At 42.5% G+C, this 14,570-nt stretch overlaps 1 long non-coding RNA gene across 1 annotated transcript; it reads left to right on the forward strand.

The window, feature by feature from the left end:
- Nucleotides 1–444: 444 nt before the first annotated feature.
- On the forward strand, nt 445–8,705 carry LOC113034041 (uncharacterized). The gene is made up of 3 exons (XR_003274113.1): nt 445–508; nt 6,963–7,087; nt 7,453–8,705. It is a non-coding gene; the product is annotated as an uncharacterized LOC113034041 (long non-coding RNA).
- Nucleotides 8,706–14,570: the final 5,865 nt, after the last annotated feature.

Consider the following 14,570-nt stretch of genomic DNA (forward strand, 5'->3'; position numbering starts at 1 on the left):
GGGTAATATCTTAAGCATAACATTTTATTATTTGTGCCTTAGTCATAGTGTGCAGAGTCATGCATATTGCAGTTATAATTCTATTAAAAAGGGAAAAGTGGAGCTACATAACTCCCATATGATATGCACTACATAATTAAGGCACAACAAAGTTTTGAATTAGATGTGAATGTCAGTATAGCAGTAGACATGCACACTGATGAAGTTAAAATGTCAGTTTTAGTCTATGTGATAATCTCACAGGGGTACCATGTGGGTTGGCTCTAAAAGTCAACTCTTATGTTAAAAAGGATAGTTTAAAAAAAAAAAGGCTTTTGATAGTTCCCAACAGTTATGGGCGTGGCCACCTTGACAGCCAATCACTGTCTGTCCGTCTGCCTCGTTCCAGTAACTGCATTGGATCTCTTCACCATGTGTGTGCTTTAGAGCATTTCTATTGGATTACCTGGTTAGCATTATAGCTCGCCCTGTGGTACAGACCATCCAAGAAGTTTGTACTTCCGTTCTGGTGAGGAACGTTCTAGTATTTTATCAGCCTGTTATTGCAGCACTAATTAGCAAACATGTGTGCCTGTACATTTCACCCACACAGTTTATTGATGCAGCTGCTAACCAAGCTGGCTAGCGTTAGCTCTCCACCCTCTCATCCGGCTTGTGGTGACTTCTGGCTCTGAAAGTCAGTATAAAAATTTTCAAGGTTGAAGCTTCAAAATGTGGGTTGTAAAACCAAGGGGTGACATCACGGTGCTTACATTCGTCTTTTACCATGGACTGTCTATTGTCTTCACCTGCCCACACATAAATACATGAACCTCTCAGCTTTGTTTGCGGAGCAATTTTAATGCAATTATTTAACAAATAATATGGCGGGCTGTGCGGCAGATGTGCTAACTGTGGGGAGTAAAACTCCACTAGGTTATTTGTGCGTGTGGTTATTTAGTGTAGCCAAGCAAGTTAACTTTAATCGACTTAAAATTCAACCTTCATGTCCAAATATAGTCACTTTTGGCTCCAAAGATGGCAGCCGTCACAATGATTGACTCATATGAGGCCTCGTTTCTCCCTTCAGATGTTTTAAGAAGTAATACTAAGCACTAATAAGGCCTTCAAAGAAATTAAAGTTCAGGCAAATATTCTAATTGTCCACAAAGTGAATTTTGCTTTTATGATCAGTGTACCAGCTCCAGGCTGTGCGGCGGTGTAATAATGCAGATTACAATCCCCATGCTGTCTTTCAACTCTAGCTCTAGCAGAGGATAGTTTATGCTCCCACATTACACTTGTAATTTTGGCATTCTCTTGAGGACTAAATGACAAGCTAGGTCAATCAAATTTCACTCACATGAAGAGCGATTGGTAATTAGTACTGATATGTTTTCCAAATCATCACGTGCGCGGCCAGCTGATACCTGTGTTTATGATTACTCCTTGTGTTAAGTTACCTTCCGGAAAATAGACACCGGCACAGTTCAAGCAAACCTTTGTCCAACAGGGTGTGTCGTGGATGCGCTGTGCATTTGTCAAACTGGGAGCAGAGAATTAAGTTCGTCACTCTGGCAGATAAATGCAGCAATCATATTAAACACATTAGGAGGAAGAGTGTGTGTGCAGTGCAATACAGTTCAGGTTTCTCGGGCAATTTATTAAGAGAGCCTTAAAAAAAAGAAAGAAAGACTTTTACTTGAGTTACTCCTATTCCCAAAGTACGTGTGCATATAAAAGTAATCTGAAAGCTTGTTAAAGTCTGAATTCAGAGTAACTCCTTCACTCTTGTGTGGATGAAGTCAAACAGGAGAGGAGGAAGTCTCCCCTGGCTGTTCACAGCAGCTCACACAAACATTACCTCTGGGTGTAGGATACGATGCAGGAAAAGGTGAGCCCAGAGCTGTATATTTAAGCCCTGGATGTTTTGACAGAACTCACCTGTGAGGCTGATAAATCACTCGCAGTGTACACTCAGAGTTGAGCGTGGACAGTAAATCTGAAAGTCAACAGCCAGTGCGGGCTAAACCAAACTGTTAGGAATTCTGTATTTGGCACACCTCCTGTCATGTATACCCTATTTATTATATACCCTTAATGACTTTCTGGAGACCGTCAGTGAGTTAAAAGACATACGCTTGCTCTCAAAATAGAGCTTGACCCACGTCCTCCACCTAACTGGTTATAAAAGATGCTTTTCTGTTTGTTTAAATAAATTAAATCCGGCTAATTAGTAAGATGTTTTTAAAACTGTAAATCAGTATCTACTGAGTGCCATGCTAGCTATTGCACTGAGATCATCTAATGACCACTGGGCCACATTTGACTCCCACCGTTTGAACATTTGACCCACTGTAATTTAATAATTTGTGTTTTCAGAGGACAGAGGTCAGTGTGACTCTGCCCCAAACTGACCTTTTACATTGTAGCAAGAACCAGCACGATTATCACTACATCATGACAATTATAATCCATAGTGTTACATATGAATATCATTTGTCCGTCCTGTCTTTCTGTCCAATCCCCCTCCCGAGAGACAGCGCTCCTCTAATAGAGTTTTGATGTGGAGAGCATTGATTAGCCTCCTGCTCTCTTCCAGTTAACAGCATACAATCATCCTTTGTGCGCCACCCGACCTTTCGGTGTGTTTTTATTATATGGACTAAAACGGCCCCAAATAAACTGCGGATGAACTGCCTCCTCTTGCTAGCTTTTCAAAAGGTTAGTAAATTTCACCATATGGATTTTTTGGTGTCTCCCCCAAATGTCATGGCTTAATTATTAACTGTGGGGCCATTTTGGAGAGAGATTTGCACTTTTACAATATTGTTGTGCCTGGCGAGGTTAAGTGTTGGGAGTTCAAGGAAGGCCATTGTCCTCCCACTGTTTTAATGAAGATGGATTTAGAGATGAAATGTTGTGTGTAATAAAGACAGCGTGACCTTTAAGTCCTTGCCATAGGAAGCACGCCGATAGCTTGAACGGACAAATAATTAGCTTTAAGACTGTTATAACAGGTTTCCGCTGATGAATGAGTAAAGATATTTTATCACCAGCTCTTGTAATATGCATCATGACTGATAGCTGTAATGAAATTGTTCACTGAGCGTTCCAATAGATCAGGATCTACGAGCCCTAACTCAAGATTATAACCAGCCACCAACACCAAAGGTCGCGACCTCCCTGTGTGGCCGTTATGAGTAAATATTGATTACACTAGAGTCCGTCGGCTAACTAGAGCCACCCGAGCACAACACAGCCGTGTACTATGGTGTTTTTTTTTTCTCAAAGTAACATGTGATCTAATCCGAGCCTCAGCCCTGCTTTTGCCCCAGCCGGTTCTTTCTGCTGTGCGTATCAGCATGCGTGCCTTTGCTCCAGGCTCGAGTTTCTCAGAGCTCCTGCTTAGTGCAGTCAGACCTTCGCATGGCGCTGCATCGGAACGGGCTGCCCCGAATCTTGAAGTCAGGGCTTCCTCGGGGGTAGAGGCGTCCCTGCTGCTAAGGAGGCACGTCAGTTTCTGAGTTCACATGTTCCTCATCCCCACCTTTATGCATGTCATCAGACTCGCTGTGCCCGCCTCGGTGAAAGCGCTCTGCTGACTTCCTGTGCTGACAAGCGGGACGTGACGAACTCCTTGGCGCTGAGCGCTAAGAACCTTGCAGGGCATTGAAATAAAATTAGTAAAACTTTGTTATTTAATGCGTAATGTTGCCAGGTTCGTGATACAGAATATGCAGCAGCTTTCTGTGTTAAACAGGCTCTTTTTGAGAACAGGAAGTGATGTTTGACTAATATGTGGCAGAGATCCCTATGTATTTCAGTGAGCTAGTTTTACCACTGAAAAAGGCAACAACAGGGGTTTTCCTTAGCTACACAGCTCTCTACTTCTGTCTATCTACATATCTACATATATATATATCTCGTTTGTTTCAAAACGTTGAGAACAAAAAGTTATGATTTTTCTGGTGTTAACATTTTGAATGATTTCAGCACCATGAGGGTGCCAGGCATCGTGGACGTTGTTACCTTCAGGCTTGGCTTGTCTAACCGTTTCTCCCATTTTCCTGTCTTTCTTCCAAGCTTAACTAACCAACTGCTGGCAGTAGCTTTACAGCATGTCAGCACAGGAGGCATTTTTCGTCGCTTTTCTAAGGCCTCCATTCAATGCACATCGGAAGAAACAGATAAGTTTCTATTTTAACCAGTCCAACTGCCTAGAAAACATAGCTGCTCGTGTTTAGCACTGCCTTTAACACAGCTGCTCTGGGTCTATTTTCTATGTTTTGCATGTGTACCTGCATCTGTATTATAGGGCATTGTTAACCTTGTCAGAGTATTGATGCAATTTGTTCTTTTGAGTCTTTCTTGATACATAATTAAAAAGAGCTCACAAATCCAAACACAAAGGGAGGATTTTGAGCCACTCAGCAGCAGCAGCAGTGGTGTCAACTTTGCAGATTGACAGAATGGCCTCATTTTCTTCTTCGGGTGTTTGGGAACCAGAGGCTCGGGAGAAGGCAGCAAGCCCTGACAAAGAGCTGCCATTGCACAGAAACCTACCCACAAACCCTTGCCTGTGGCTTTCCCTTTGAAGGTGCATGTCTCTTCTTGACATTTCTTGTTGACTCGCCTTGGGAACGTTGAATTCCATCTTCTCGGTCCAAAGTTTGTGTTTAAACTACGTGAAACGATGCAGAAGATAAAAACCACTTTGTTGCCATTCAACTGAGGGACAAAGTCATTAATCGTCTGAGTACCCAAAACAACACGCTGGCCGCAGTTTCTAACGTGCTGCCGTGACGCCTTGAAGTGAGGAACATCTTTGCACTTCGTAGTGGAAAACACAGATGAGGTCATGCAAAGCTGAGGCTGGTTTTGAAAGATACCCCTGCCTCCTGAATAGCACATCGCTCTGCTTCCTCTGCCGCATGCACACCAGAGCTGACGGGGAACATGGCATATTTGTGTCACTCCAGCAATTGGAACAGAGCAACATTAATAGACCGTGCGGGTTGCAATGCAATTAAAACATAAATATGCAAAGCAGATGAGTTTGCCAATGCTGTGCTGTATGTGAGGAGACAGGTGCCAGCCATCTTTAGTGTTTACAACAAAGATACTCCAGCAAATGGGATCACTGTGATCAGACTGGATTAATTTGCCATGTCTGGGAGCTTGAATTTCAGTATGACTTCAGCCTAGGACAATCTAAAACAGTAAATGATCTCAGCAGGAGGAACCCAGGTCTGAAACAATAAAGTAATGTGAGGCAGATATGAAGAAACTACCCATGTTAATATATCAAAAGATCTTGTAAACTGTCAATGCACCGTAATGAGCAGAGTTACTATTCTTTTACACTCAATGACAAACTAGGACACACATGACTTCAATATCTCTCTTCTCAGTCATCATGTAATTCAAATTAGCTAATGATCATTGCCTGTCTATTAAATCCCTTTGATGTAAGAGGAGGTGCCCAAAACATTCGGCGTGTCTGAACAGACGACTTTGTTCGCTCCGGGGCAGCTGCAGCAGAAAGCCGGCGTGTTTCAGATAGTGAAAGCTGACAGAGTCCTGGCTGTTGAGCTGATTCTGGTTTACTGACATGCCCTGTCCTCTCGCAGGGTGCTCACATTCTCTTTCTCACTCTCGGTGGTCTCGCGTTCATTTCGCCTGATTGAGCAGTCGGTTACAGTTGCGGCGCGGAAAATTCTACACATTTACACAAAATGTCCGTCAAGTAGTGACCGTTCAATAATATAGCCTTTACAGCCAATACCCAAGGACCCGTAGGCCATTAAAGGGGCCATTACCAGTGAAATCCTTGTCTGGTCAAGTGGAGGCAAACTAATGTGTTGCTGTGAGGAAAGGTCCTCATTGTGAGAGTTGCAGAAAGAGCTGCAGGGGGAGATGGGATCAATTGCAAATTAAACTAGTAGCCATACTGTAGCTAGTGTTATTAAACAACAAAGTGTTGGTTCACCATGGTAGCTCCTTCAAAATTACATCTGAAGCCATTACAAAAAAAAGAAGAAGTTCTAATTAACTTCTCGAGTCACTGGTTTGTTTGGAACGCTTCCGACATTTTCATATGTATGATGAATATGCTCGAAAAGTAAGATTTACCCAGTAGCTCTTATGCACTCTAAAGTTTGGGGAACAAACACCGAGGCTTGGGTTGACAGCTGCTGACAGCCAAACTGAATTAGATCAATGTAATTGATTAAAAAAACAAACCTTGCTGAAAATTCTTGCAGATGTGTGAAAATGTGCGATCATCTAAACTGCTCCCATTCTACCCGTTTGATAAACTGGACAAGCTCCTGATTTGAATTGCTGTGTTACATGAATATGTAGCAAGTGATTCCTTGTACAATCAGCCATTCAGACAAGTCTGTAGCTGCCGATAGTTTGTGACGAGTTTAATTCTAGACTTCCACATCTGTTTTTGTTTTCCTTCGGGTTTAAACTGTCTATCACGGCGCAGTTTTCCAAAATTTGCTGGGTGTTTCTCGACGAACCCACACAAAATTTCTCCAGCTCCGGTAATAAATTTGCTTTCATATTTCATCTGTGGTTACCCATATATGCATTAGCTTTTCTTCTACTTATGTTTTCAATAAATATCTAAATGCCACTTTTGGTTTGTTTTTTTTGTTATTCGTCTACTGTATGAGCTTCTGCTCAGCTAATAATAGAGGCTTACCCTGTTTCCAAAGTGACATAATCAAAATGCACTAGAAAAAAACTCTACAAACTAAACAGCATGTAGGTGTGTTAACACTCATACTTTTGTAGAGCGAAGCAAAATTTTTTACTTGGAGGGGGAGGACCTTGTGTCTTGGATTAATTAAGATGAGGAACTCCCACTTTGCGGAGCTTAGCGTGTGCGGGGCGATGTTTTCTTCAGTCTTTTCCACAGGGATAGGTTTGCACTCATCTTTGATAGTTAACCCTATGTGACCCCTCCCTAGAGCCAGTCCCACTCCCACTTCACTGCTCCTGCTTCTCATTAGAGCCTGTCCACTAGTCTGACTCGGCCTAAGTAGGCCGACACCCAGGCCACTGACCCACTGGTTCCTCCCAAAGACATAAAAAGGTATGTATGTGTGTGTGTGTGAGTGAGTGTGTGAGTATGCTGAGCTATGACTGCGTGGGCTCTCAAGAAGGCTTATCAGTTATTAAGTTGTCAGTTTAATTCAGACATGAAATAAAACTCAATTTACTGTCAGATTAGTATGTATGCATGAATATTTTACTGTGAAATTCCACTAACTTAACAGTTTATTTTGGCAACATTGGAGGTAATATGTTACTGCTCTGTCTGAAAAATACAGATTTGTCAAAATCAGTGAACCAAACGGAGCGGCAATGAATTGATTTAAATTCCTCCAATGCCACATTTTTGTCTGTCGCGAACGCAGCAACGGATAAAAATGTTGTTTGTGTGTGCGTTCATTTCAGGTACTTTCCCCATGACGGAATCAGGCAAGATCCGAGTGTTTTGATGAACATATTTTACAGCAGAGGCGACAGAGCTGAAACTGCAGCTGAGTCATTATCCTGTATCGTTGGCTATCTCAGAGGATGATGAGACATGAATTTGTCTGACCTACACAGGGCAGCACAAAGGACTGAATTCAAAGCAGGGCACCCGGGGGCCAAGCTGGCGGCAGGCCCAGCTGAGGAGCACCAGCCAGTCACCACCTGCATACTGCTGCTCACCCAGTCCCCCCCCCCTCCCCGAACATCACCACCACCCTCTGTCCATCCCCTCCTCCAGCGACCAACCCCTCCTCCTCCTCCAACCCGCTCTGACAAGCCTCATCTGCATCCTGGTCATATCCTTCTCCCACTCTTAATATCTCCCCGGTCCATCTCAGCTGTCCATCAAATTCTATGTGAAGGCAACAGTGTGGCCTCAGCTGTGAACACCCTTTTCATTCTGTCGCCGTGCTGCAGTCCAGCCGATTTTTTGAGATAAAGCAGCGATCGAACGAACTTAAATGCCAAACGTGTTTGATGTCTGAAGATGAGAATTTGGTTTTGAAGGCCAATGCTGCCCTTTTGTTTCATTCTACAGTACTGTATAATTGCTGTTTGGACAAAAGGGAAGGGGGAAAAAAGAATCGACCCTGGTGCTTTTACATGGTAAAACTTGGTATAGAAAGATCACAGTACTTAGAGGTGATATAATTACTGTGTCTTATCTCATCAGCGCTCCCAGAAACATACAATCTCGAACAATTATGTCACTCAAAAAGATGTAAGATGTTGTAGGACAGAAAGTCAGGTTTCCAATTTCACAGGTCAGCGAAATGATGATCATGTTCCAAATTGGGTTTTAGACTTCATTCAGCTGCTCAATCCATATAAATGTTTTTTTTTATCCATGTCACAGAGTTATCAATAAGAGTTTGATTATTTGCCTTAAACCTTGTGTTCACCCTCAGAAGTAGTGTCTCTGCTGCCTCAACAGTCACCAGTGTGGTTCTCTCTTAGTTCAATACTGCCCCCTGGAAAATAGTCTGTGTACTGCATGCAGCAAAACTGGATGAGGACGTAAAAAGATGGCAGCCCCCTGGACTTATCATTTAGTCCTCTTATCAGCCTCCAGTGAAGTTGTGGGCTTCCAAAGCTTGGCATTGGACCACTGTGACACTGTAGGACACAGTGATGATGATAATGATGTCAGGATGTCTGTTGGACCACCTACACACACACACACACACCCACACACACACACAAACATATTAATTGCCAGGATTATTATTAATAACTGCAGTGGCGATATCATTATTATTAGCGTATCTGCTAGTAACAACAGCTCTCTTCTTCTCCTCTGTTTTTTCTGTCACAGTCGATCCCAGTTTAAATTTTCACCTTTATCGTGATCACTGTTTGCAATTCATTTCCCGTCAAACTCGGATGTCACAGCCTGGCTGACCCTTGCCCTTGAGCAAAACTAATATCAAAACAGCGAGCTGTGAGAACAACTGAGCCAGACAGGGAACACTGGGATGCCACTGCCAGACAATAGGAGGGTGAGAAGGAGGATGGTAGAAATTCTCCTCCCAGCTGTAGACCTCGTCGAACCCCAAATCTGAATTCCTGAGCTGTTCTGGAGGAGCCCCGAGGGCTGGCAGAACGGCGTGGCGCGTTATGGGAGTCTGTCCTTTCTCTGTGAGCCCAGGCAGGGGATTCGGTGAGGAAGGTGGGGGTGTTTGATAACACTGCATTTTTGACCCCCTCTCGTTCTTGCTGTCTCTTCAGCAGCGTCGGATTCACGCAGAGACACCGGCAATCCTTTAGACCTGTCTCTTAGATTCATGCCAAGACTAATTCACTGGCTCATCGTGGGCGACAGTGTTTGAAACCACGCATCGGCTTCCAAGGTAGACTAATGGGAGAGTTCACAGAAGGTTAAAGGGTTAGTGTGCTTTACTACTGCTCTGACCTTGATCACCAAAGTAATTACGAGGGAGGGAGGGACCGAGAACATGCCTGAGGCTGTGGACGTGGCAGAGCAAGCCAGCACAATGTGTAAGTGTAAATGCTCAGGTGTGCGTGGCGTGGGTGTGTGCACATATTTGCCTATTTCTCCAAATACAAGCGATCCCCAAACAAACCAAATCAATTGAAGGAAATGTCACGTTTGATTGTGTAATACACCTGACTGCAATATTTTTTATTTTAAGCAAGGAAGGAAACCAAGTCATGTGAAGTCCTGCTTCAGTAAAAACACCAAACAACTGGAAGGAACTTGCCAAACCCAGCAACTGTTCTTTTTCCGAAATGCTCAAACATACTCTTGTAATAATCCCATGAAAAAATAGAGTAATTAGAACAGCTGGTGAAGTTTTCTGGTGTAGTCAGATTCTTGAAGGAATTCGTCGATGCCAAAGAAAAGCCTCACGTCGCTTCTAGCCTCTTTGATGCTGTCTTACTGCATGAAAGTTGACATGTCATATCGTGTGTGTTCATCAGCGTGCCGCAGCTCCCCTCAGAGCACGAACTGCAGCTCCACGCAGGACCGGTTCGGCCTCCGAGGGGGCGGTTCTGGAAGCAATTCTTTATCAGTAATGGGTCGGGGGGGTGGGGGGGGGGTGTCACACAATGGGGACACTTTGTCAGATCTGTTGGGGATGCACTGCGGTAGGCAAAGGGGTAGCTTTGATCTTGGCGCGTATGCTCACCGGAGTGTGCCATGTCTGAAAACTGATCTGCTCTTTGACTTTGTCCTCCCAAAACCATCGGAGGATCTATATCTTTTCTCTGGGAAAAAAAAATCTGATAAATAAAAGCTAATACTTCATTTATGTCGTACATTTTGTGACGGAAAGGGCCAAAATTCCTGTCCGGTGGAACTAACAGCCGAGGCAGATAATATCTTTGTCTTTGTTATTGTCTCTCCATTGTATTGAAGATAAATGGGCTGTTAACAGTTGGTGTGTGTGTGCATGTATGCATGCAAGTGTGCATCTGTGTGTCTCAGTGAGCTTGGACAGCCGAGTGTTTGTAGTTTTTGTAGTCTTTAGGGCCCCTGGTGGGTGTGCTCACTTTAAAGGGCCCAGTGAACTGTGAGGACTTGAGACATGAGCCTGTGCTGCCCAACTGGCCCCAGGACACGGGTTCACCCAGAGAATGTGAGCTGAGCGGGGGAACTGGGCCGAGACGAGCTCCCACAAGCCTCCGCTCCATCCCACAGCCGCCCCAGCAGAGAGAGACTCTACCGTCGCCCGTCAGAGGGGAGAATCTACCTTACTGCGGTGACTCACTGGAATCTCTAACTCTACCATCTTAGTCAAAGCTTTATTCTCTTCTTTTTAAAAATTCTACATTTGTGGTACACACTTGAATTAGTTATGATCTTGTAGTTATGTTTCATCTGTGTGTAAATCACACTGAAATTAAGAAAAGAGATCACAGCAAATGTTTTTCTACACTGTTTCAGCGATCTTTTAGCAACTTGCAATAATCCATGTCATTGATTTTCCTGTTCTTACCCAGTCAAAGGTAAGACCCATCGCTAGTGACACATCCTGACACGCATGTTCACATCCTCAACAGACCAAAACCAGCAAGTAGTTGATCCTACTAAGTATTTTGTATATAGCGGCCTGACATGGCCATTGTATAATTTGAGCCAGTGACATTATCGCTATGGTATAAAACTAACCAGCTCAATAAATTCATGTTCTTTTTACATTAATAAACAACTACATGATTAAAAATGGTAATATTTAGTTTATAAGTTTAAATTTTCAGATGGTTAAACATGACAGTGTAATCCATCTATAAACATTTATGTGGATATTAAAAAAAAAACTTGTAACTTGTGTTTTAAAGAGCTTCTAATTGGCAGGTGGAGTTGCCATAAATAATCAGTGATGAATGAGTTTGTCACATGACTTTTGGTTTCACTTCTTATTTACATTCATTTTCGCCTGCTTGTTGGTTGGCTTCAGGCACCAAAACTACTTTCTTAGGTATGTGTATCACAGGACTGAACAAGGAAACTTTGTACATATCTGTAGGTTCCAACAGCTTTGGTATCCACTAATTATTAATAAGACCAAACACCAAAGCCATATTTGGTGCTCATTAACAACTTCGTGCAACAGTAGTCATGTTTACAGATGGTGTATTATGATACCATACATAATATAGGCTATAATTCATAAAACAAATATTTATTAAACAAACTAATATTTTAAAAAAAATAACTTTTTGGTTTGTTTGTTTTTGTTTTGAGGTGATAGCTATGGACCAGCGATGGCTTTAACACAGAGATAATACAGAGTTGAGAGGAAAACAAGACAAACAAGGAAGTCCAAGTTGAAATTACGTGAAGTATGGGTGTGTAAAATTCTGATTAGCTGCTGGAGGTGGGTGGATGGAGGAATGGGGAAATGCATGGAAAAATAAATGATAACCAAAAATAAATAATAACCTTCATTGTGAGTGGAAACGGTTACACACAACTGTGCTATATAGGTCAAAGAAAAAAATTCCAACATAATTAACGATAAGTCCATGTAATTTCGTTCTTTGCTAACAGTAACTATTTACTAAAGAGTTACTTAACTATTAATTTTCTAATGACGAGCAATTATTATTACAATGTGTGACACAGTCTATATTTGGAACTGGCTTTTACAAACTGAAAACAAAAAGTACAAACTTGGAGCTGGGCGTGACATACGTGGTGGGAAACTTAAGGAAAGAAAGAACAGTTCAAAATTTGCCTTGAGATTTGATGACAATGACGAAAATGAGAACATTATTTGAATTCTAGTATACTTAGGATAAGATTAAAATTAGATGCACTCATATGATTGGAATTGACTAATTGTATCGATTCTGTAACTGGAAAAAACATAAATAAGACATCGTCTCCTTCTACTGACCAAAATGTATTATTTCAACAGAAGACAAAATAAAGTTGTTTTTTATTCTTGTCTTCAGTTATAGTCTCAAATGTATTGCACTGGTATAAAATGTATTTTCTAAGCTACATATCCATTGCAGCGGTTGATTCAGGGTCAGCTGACTGGCTTGCATGAGGCTGCATTCATTCAGCGAAGGCAATTGCAGGTTTGAAGATAATGTTTTTAAGTAAAACGCCTATTATCCTCTTCTCAAAAACACCTTGTACATAAACCCACCCTATCGTCTGACGTCCTAATCTGAATATGTAATCTGATACAGAAAAATGTGCACATTTTCCCCAGAAAACTTGTTAAACTCCTGACACCAGCGTACCGTATATGAGGGTTTATTTTTAGCCATGAAGATAGTTTGAGGAAGCCCTTATAGACTGCACCCTCCTAAGAGAGAAAAACTGAGACTGCAGAAGCAAAGCGAACCCCAGCTGAGTGTTGATATCAGGTTATGATGTTTGCTGTTTTAACATGAGCCTCTCTCTCTCTCTTTTTTCTTCCTTTCCTCTTGTTGTTTCTTCTCCTCTTCAAGGGTAGGCAGGCAGACAGAGCCTGGAGCTGGATCTCCCCAGCTGGGATCTTAGGTTAAGCTCCAAAGAGAAAAATACCAGTGTTATTTTTTTGGTGCATTTCCTTCTGCGTTGTTCATTTTTACATTATCCAGTGGACAAATCCCTTCACATGGCTTTGTTGTTTGAAGAATGGACTCCAAGACCCTTTAATGTAACCGTTTTTCTGACTGCGGTTCATGCTAAGGTCAGAGGTTATAAAAATACTGTCAATATACACTGCTGAGCCGTGCCCCCTTAGTGTCATTTAAAGGCATAAATCTACACCACTGAACATAAAGGGGGGTAGCTTTCTGTTGTATTCTAACATTTAAAGACAAAAATGGGGAGAAGACAAAAAAGCAACACCAGGATTTTCTTGGAGTTTGATCCGAGGTTTGACAGATGCCAATTAAAGGGGCATTTAAATATTTAAGGAACAAAGTTTGCAAGTTGTCTCTTGGGTGCAGTTATAGGGTGGAGGGTGGGGGGAATTGTGTGTGTGGGGGGATCGGTTGATGCAGCCTCAGCTCTCCACGGAATAGCTAAATGCCAGGCAGGCAGTGTGGATAGTTGGGAGTCATCACGGCTAGGGTTACAGTGTGAATTAAAGCTGACACTAAGAAGCGCTCCTCACAATGACCTGCAGAAAAAGGCAGACAAAAGAGTCTTTTTTAAAGTGGGACAAAGGGGAGGTTAGTGGAGATACCTGAGCCCGAGCTGGCCTAGTCTGCGTGTCTGTGGAAGGACGAATGGCTGGTGCCGCGGGACCACCACAGCTAAAAGCTGGCAGGGAAGGAAAACACACTGGAAAGTGCATTCCTGCATAGCCGTAACACCAGCAGAAAGGAGTATGACACACACACACACACACACACACAGCTGCATGCGAGAATATGCCAAATACAAGGTGTAATTTGTAAGGCATCATTTTCTGGGTATTAATATCAGTGTTGTCAGAGTCCTGGATGGTGTTGTGCTGGGTTCCTCCACTCTGACACACACTGCACATGTTTTATAACGGATCAAAACAGAGAGATTGTCATCAATTTGTTATGCTCCCAGGGGGTACTTTGAAAAGTATATATCAGAAATATCAGTTTCTTTGTGGTAGGATTCATTCAATCATTGCAAAAGACATTTTGAGATTTAATTTGTGGGATTTTTTTGTTTTTATCTGGCAAAAATACTTCAGAGAAAGATCCAGCGCTCTGGTGGCAACACCAAAAGTTTTGCTGTGAATTCCACAGGAGTTTTGGAGTTTTTCATTCGCTGTCACCGTGGTCCTCAGCATGCTTTCACCTCCACCCTAATCCCCCACTTCATCCTGAAAGGCAGGATGACAGCTCTGGCTCTGGTCCTCTCCGTGTGTGTCTGTGTTCACTCCTTTTGACTATAGCAATTTGCACCTGTTCTTTGTGCAGGCAGGTTTCCCCTAGACAGGTAGAACTAATTGTTGGCGTAATTGGGATCATCACAATCAGAACACTCCAGTTAATTATTTTCCTAATATCAAACTATCCATACCCATCTCCACTCACACTGGCTTATCTAAATAATTGATACGCTGGTTGACCTTTTTTTCAGACAT

This window comes from Astatotilapia calliptera, chromosome 12, assembly GCF_900246225.1.
Source record: "Astatotilapia calliptera chromosome 12, fAstCal1.2, whole genome shotgun sequence".
In the NCBI taxonomy this organism is placed as follows: domain Eukaryota; kingdom Metazoa; phylum Chordata; class Actinopteri; order Cichliformes; family Cichlidae; genus Astatotilapia; species Astatotilapia calliptera.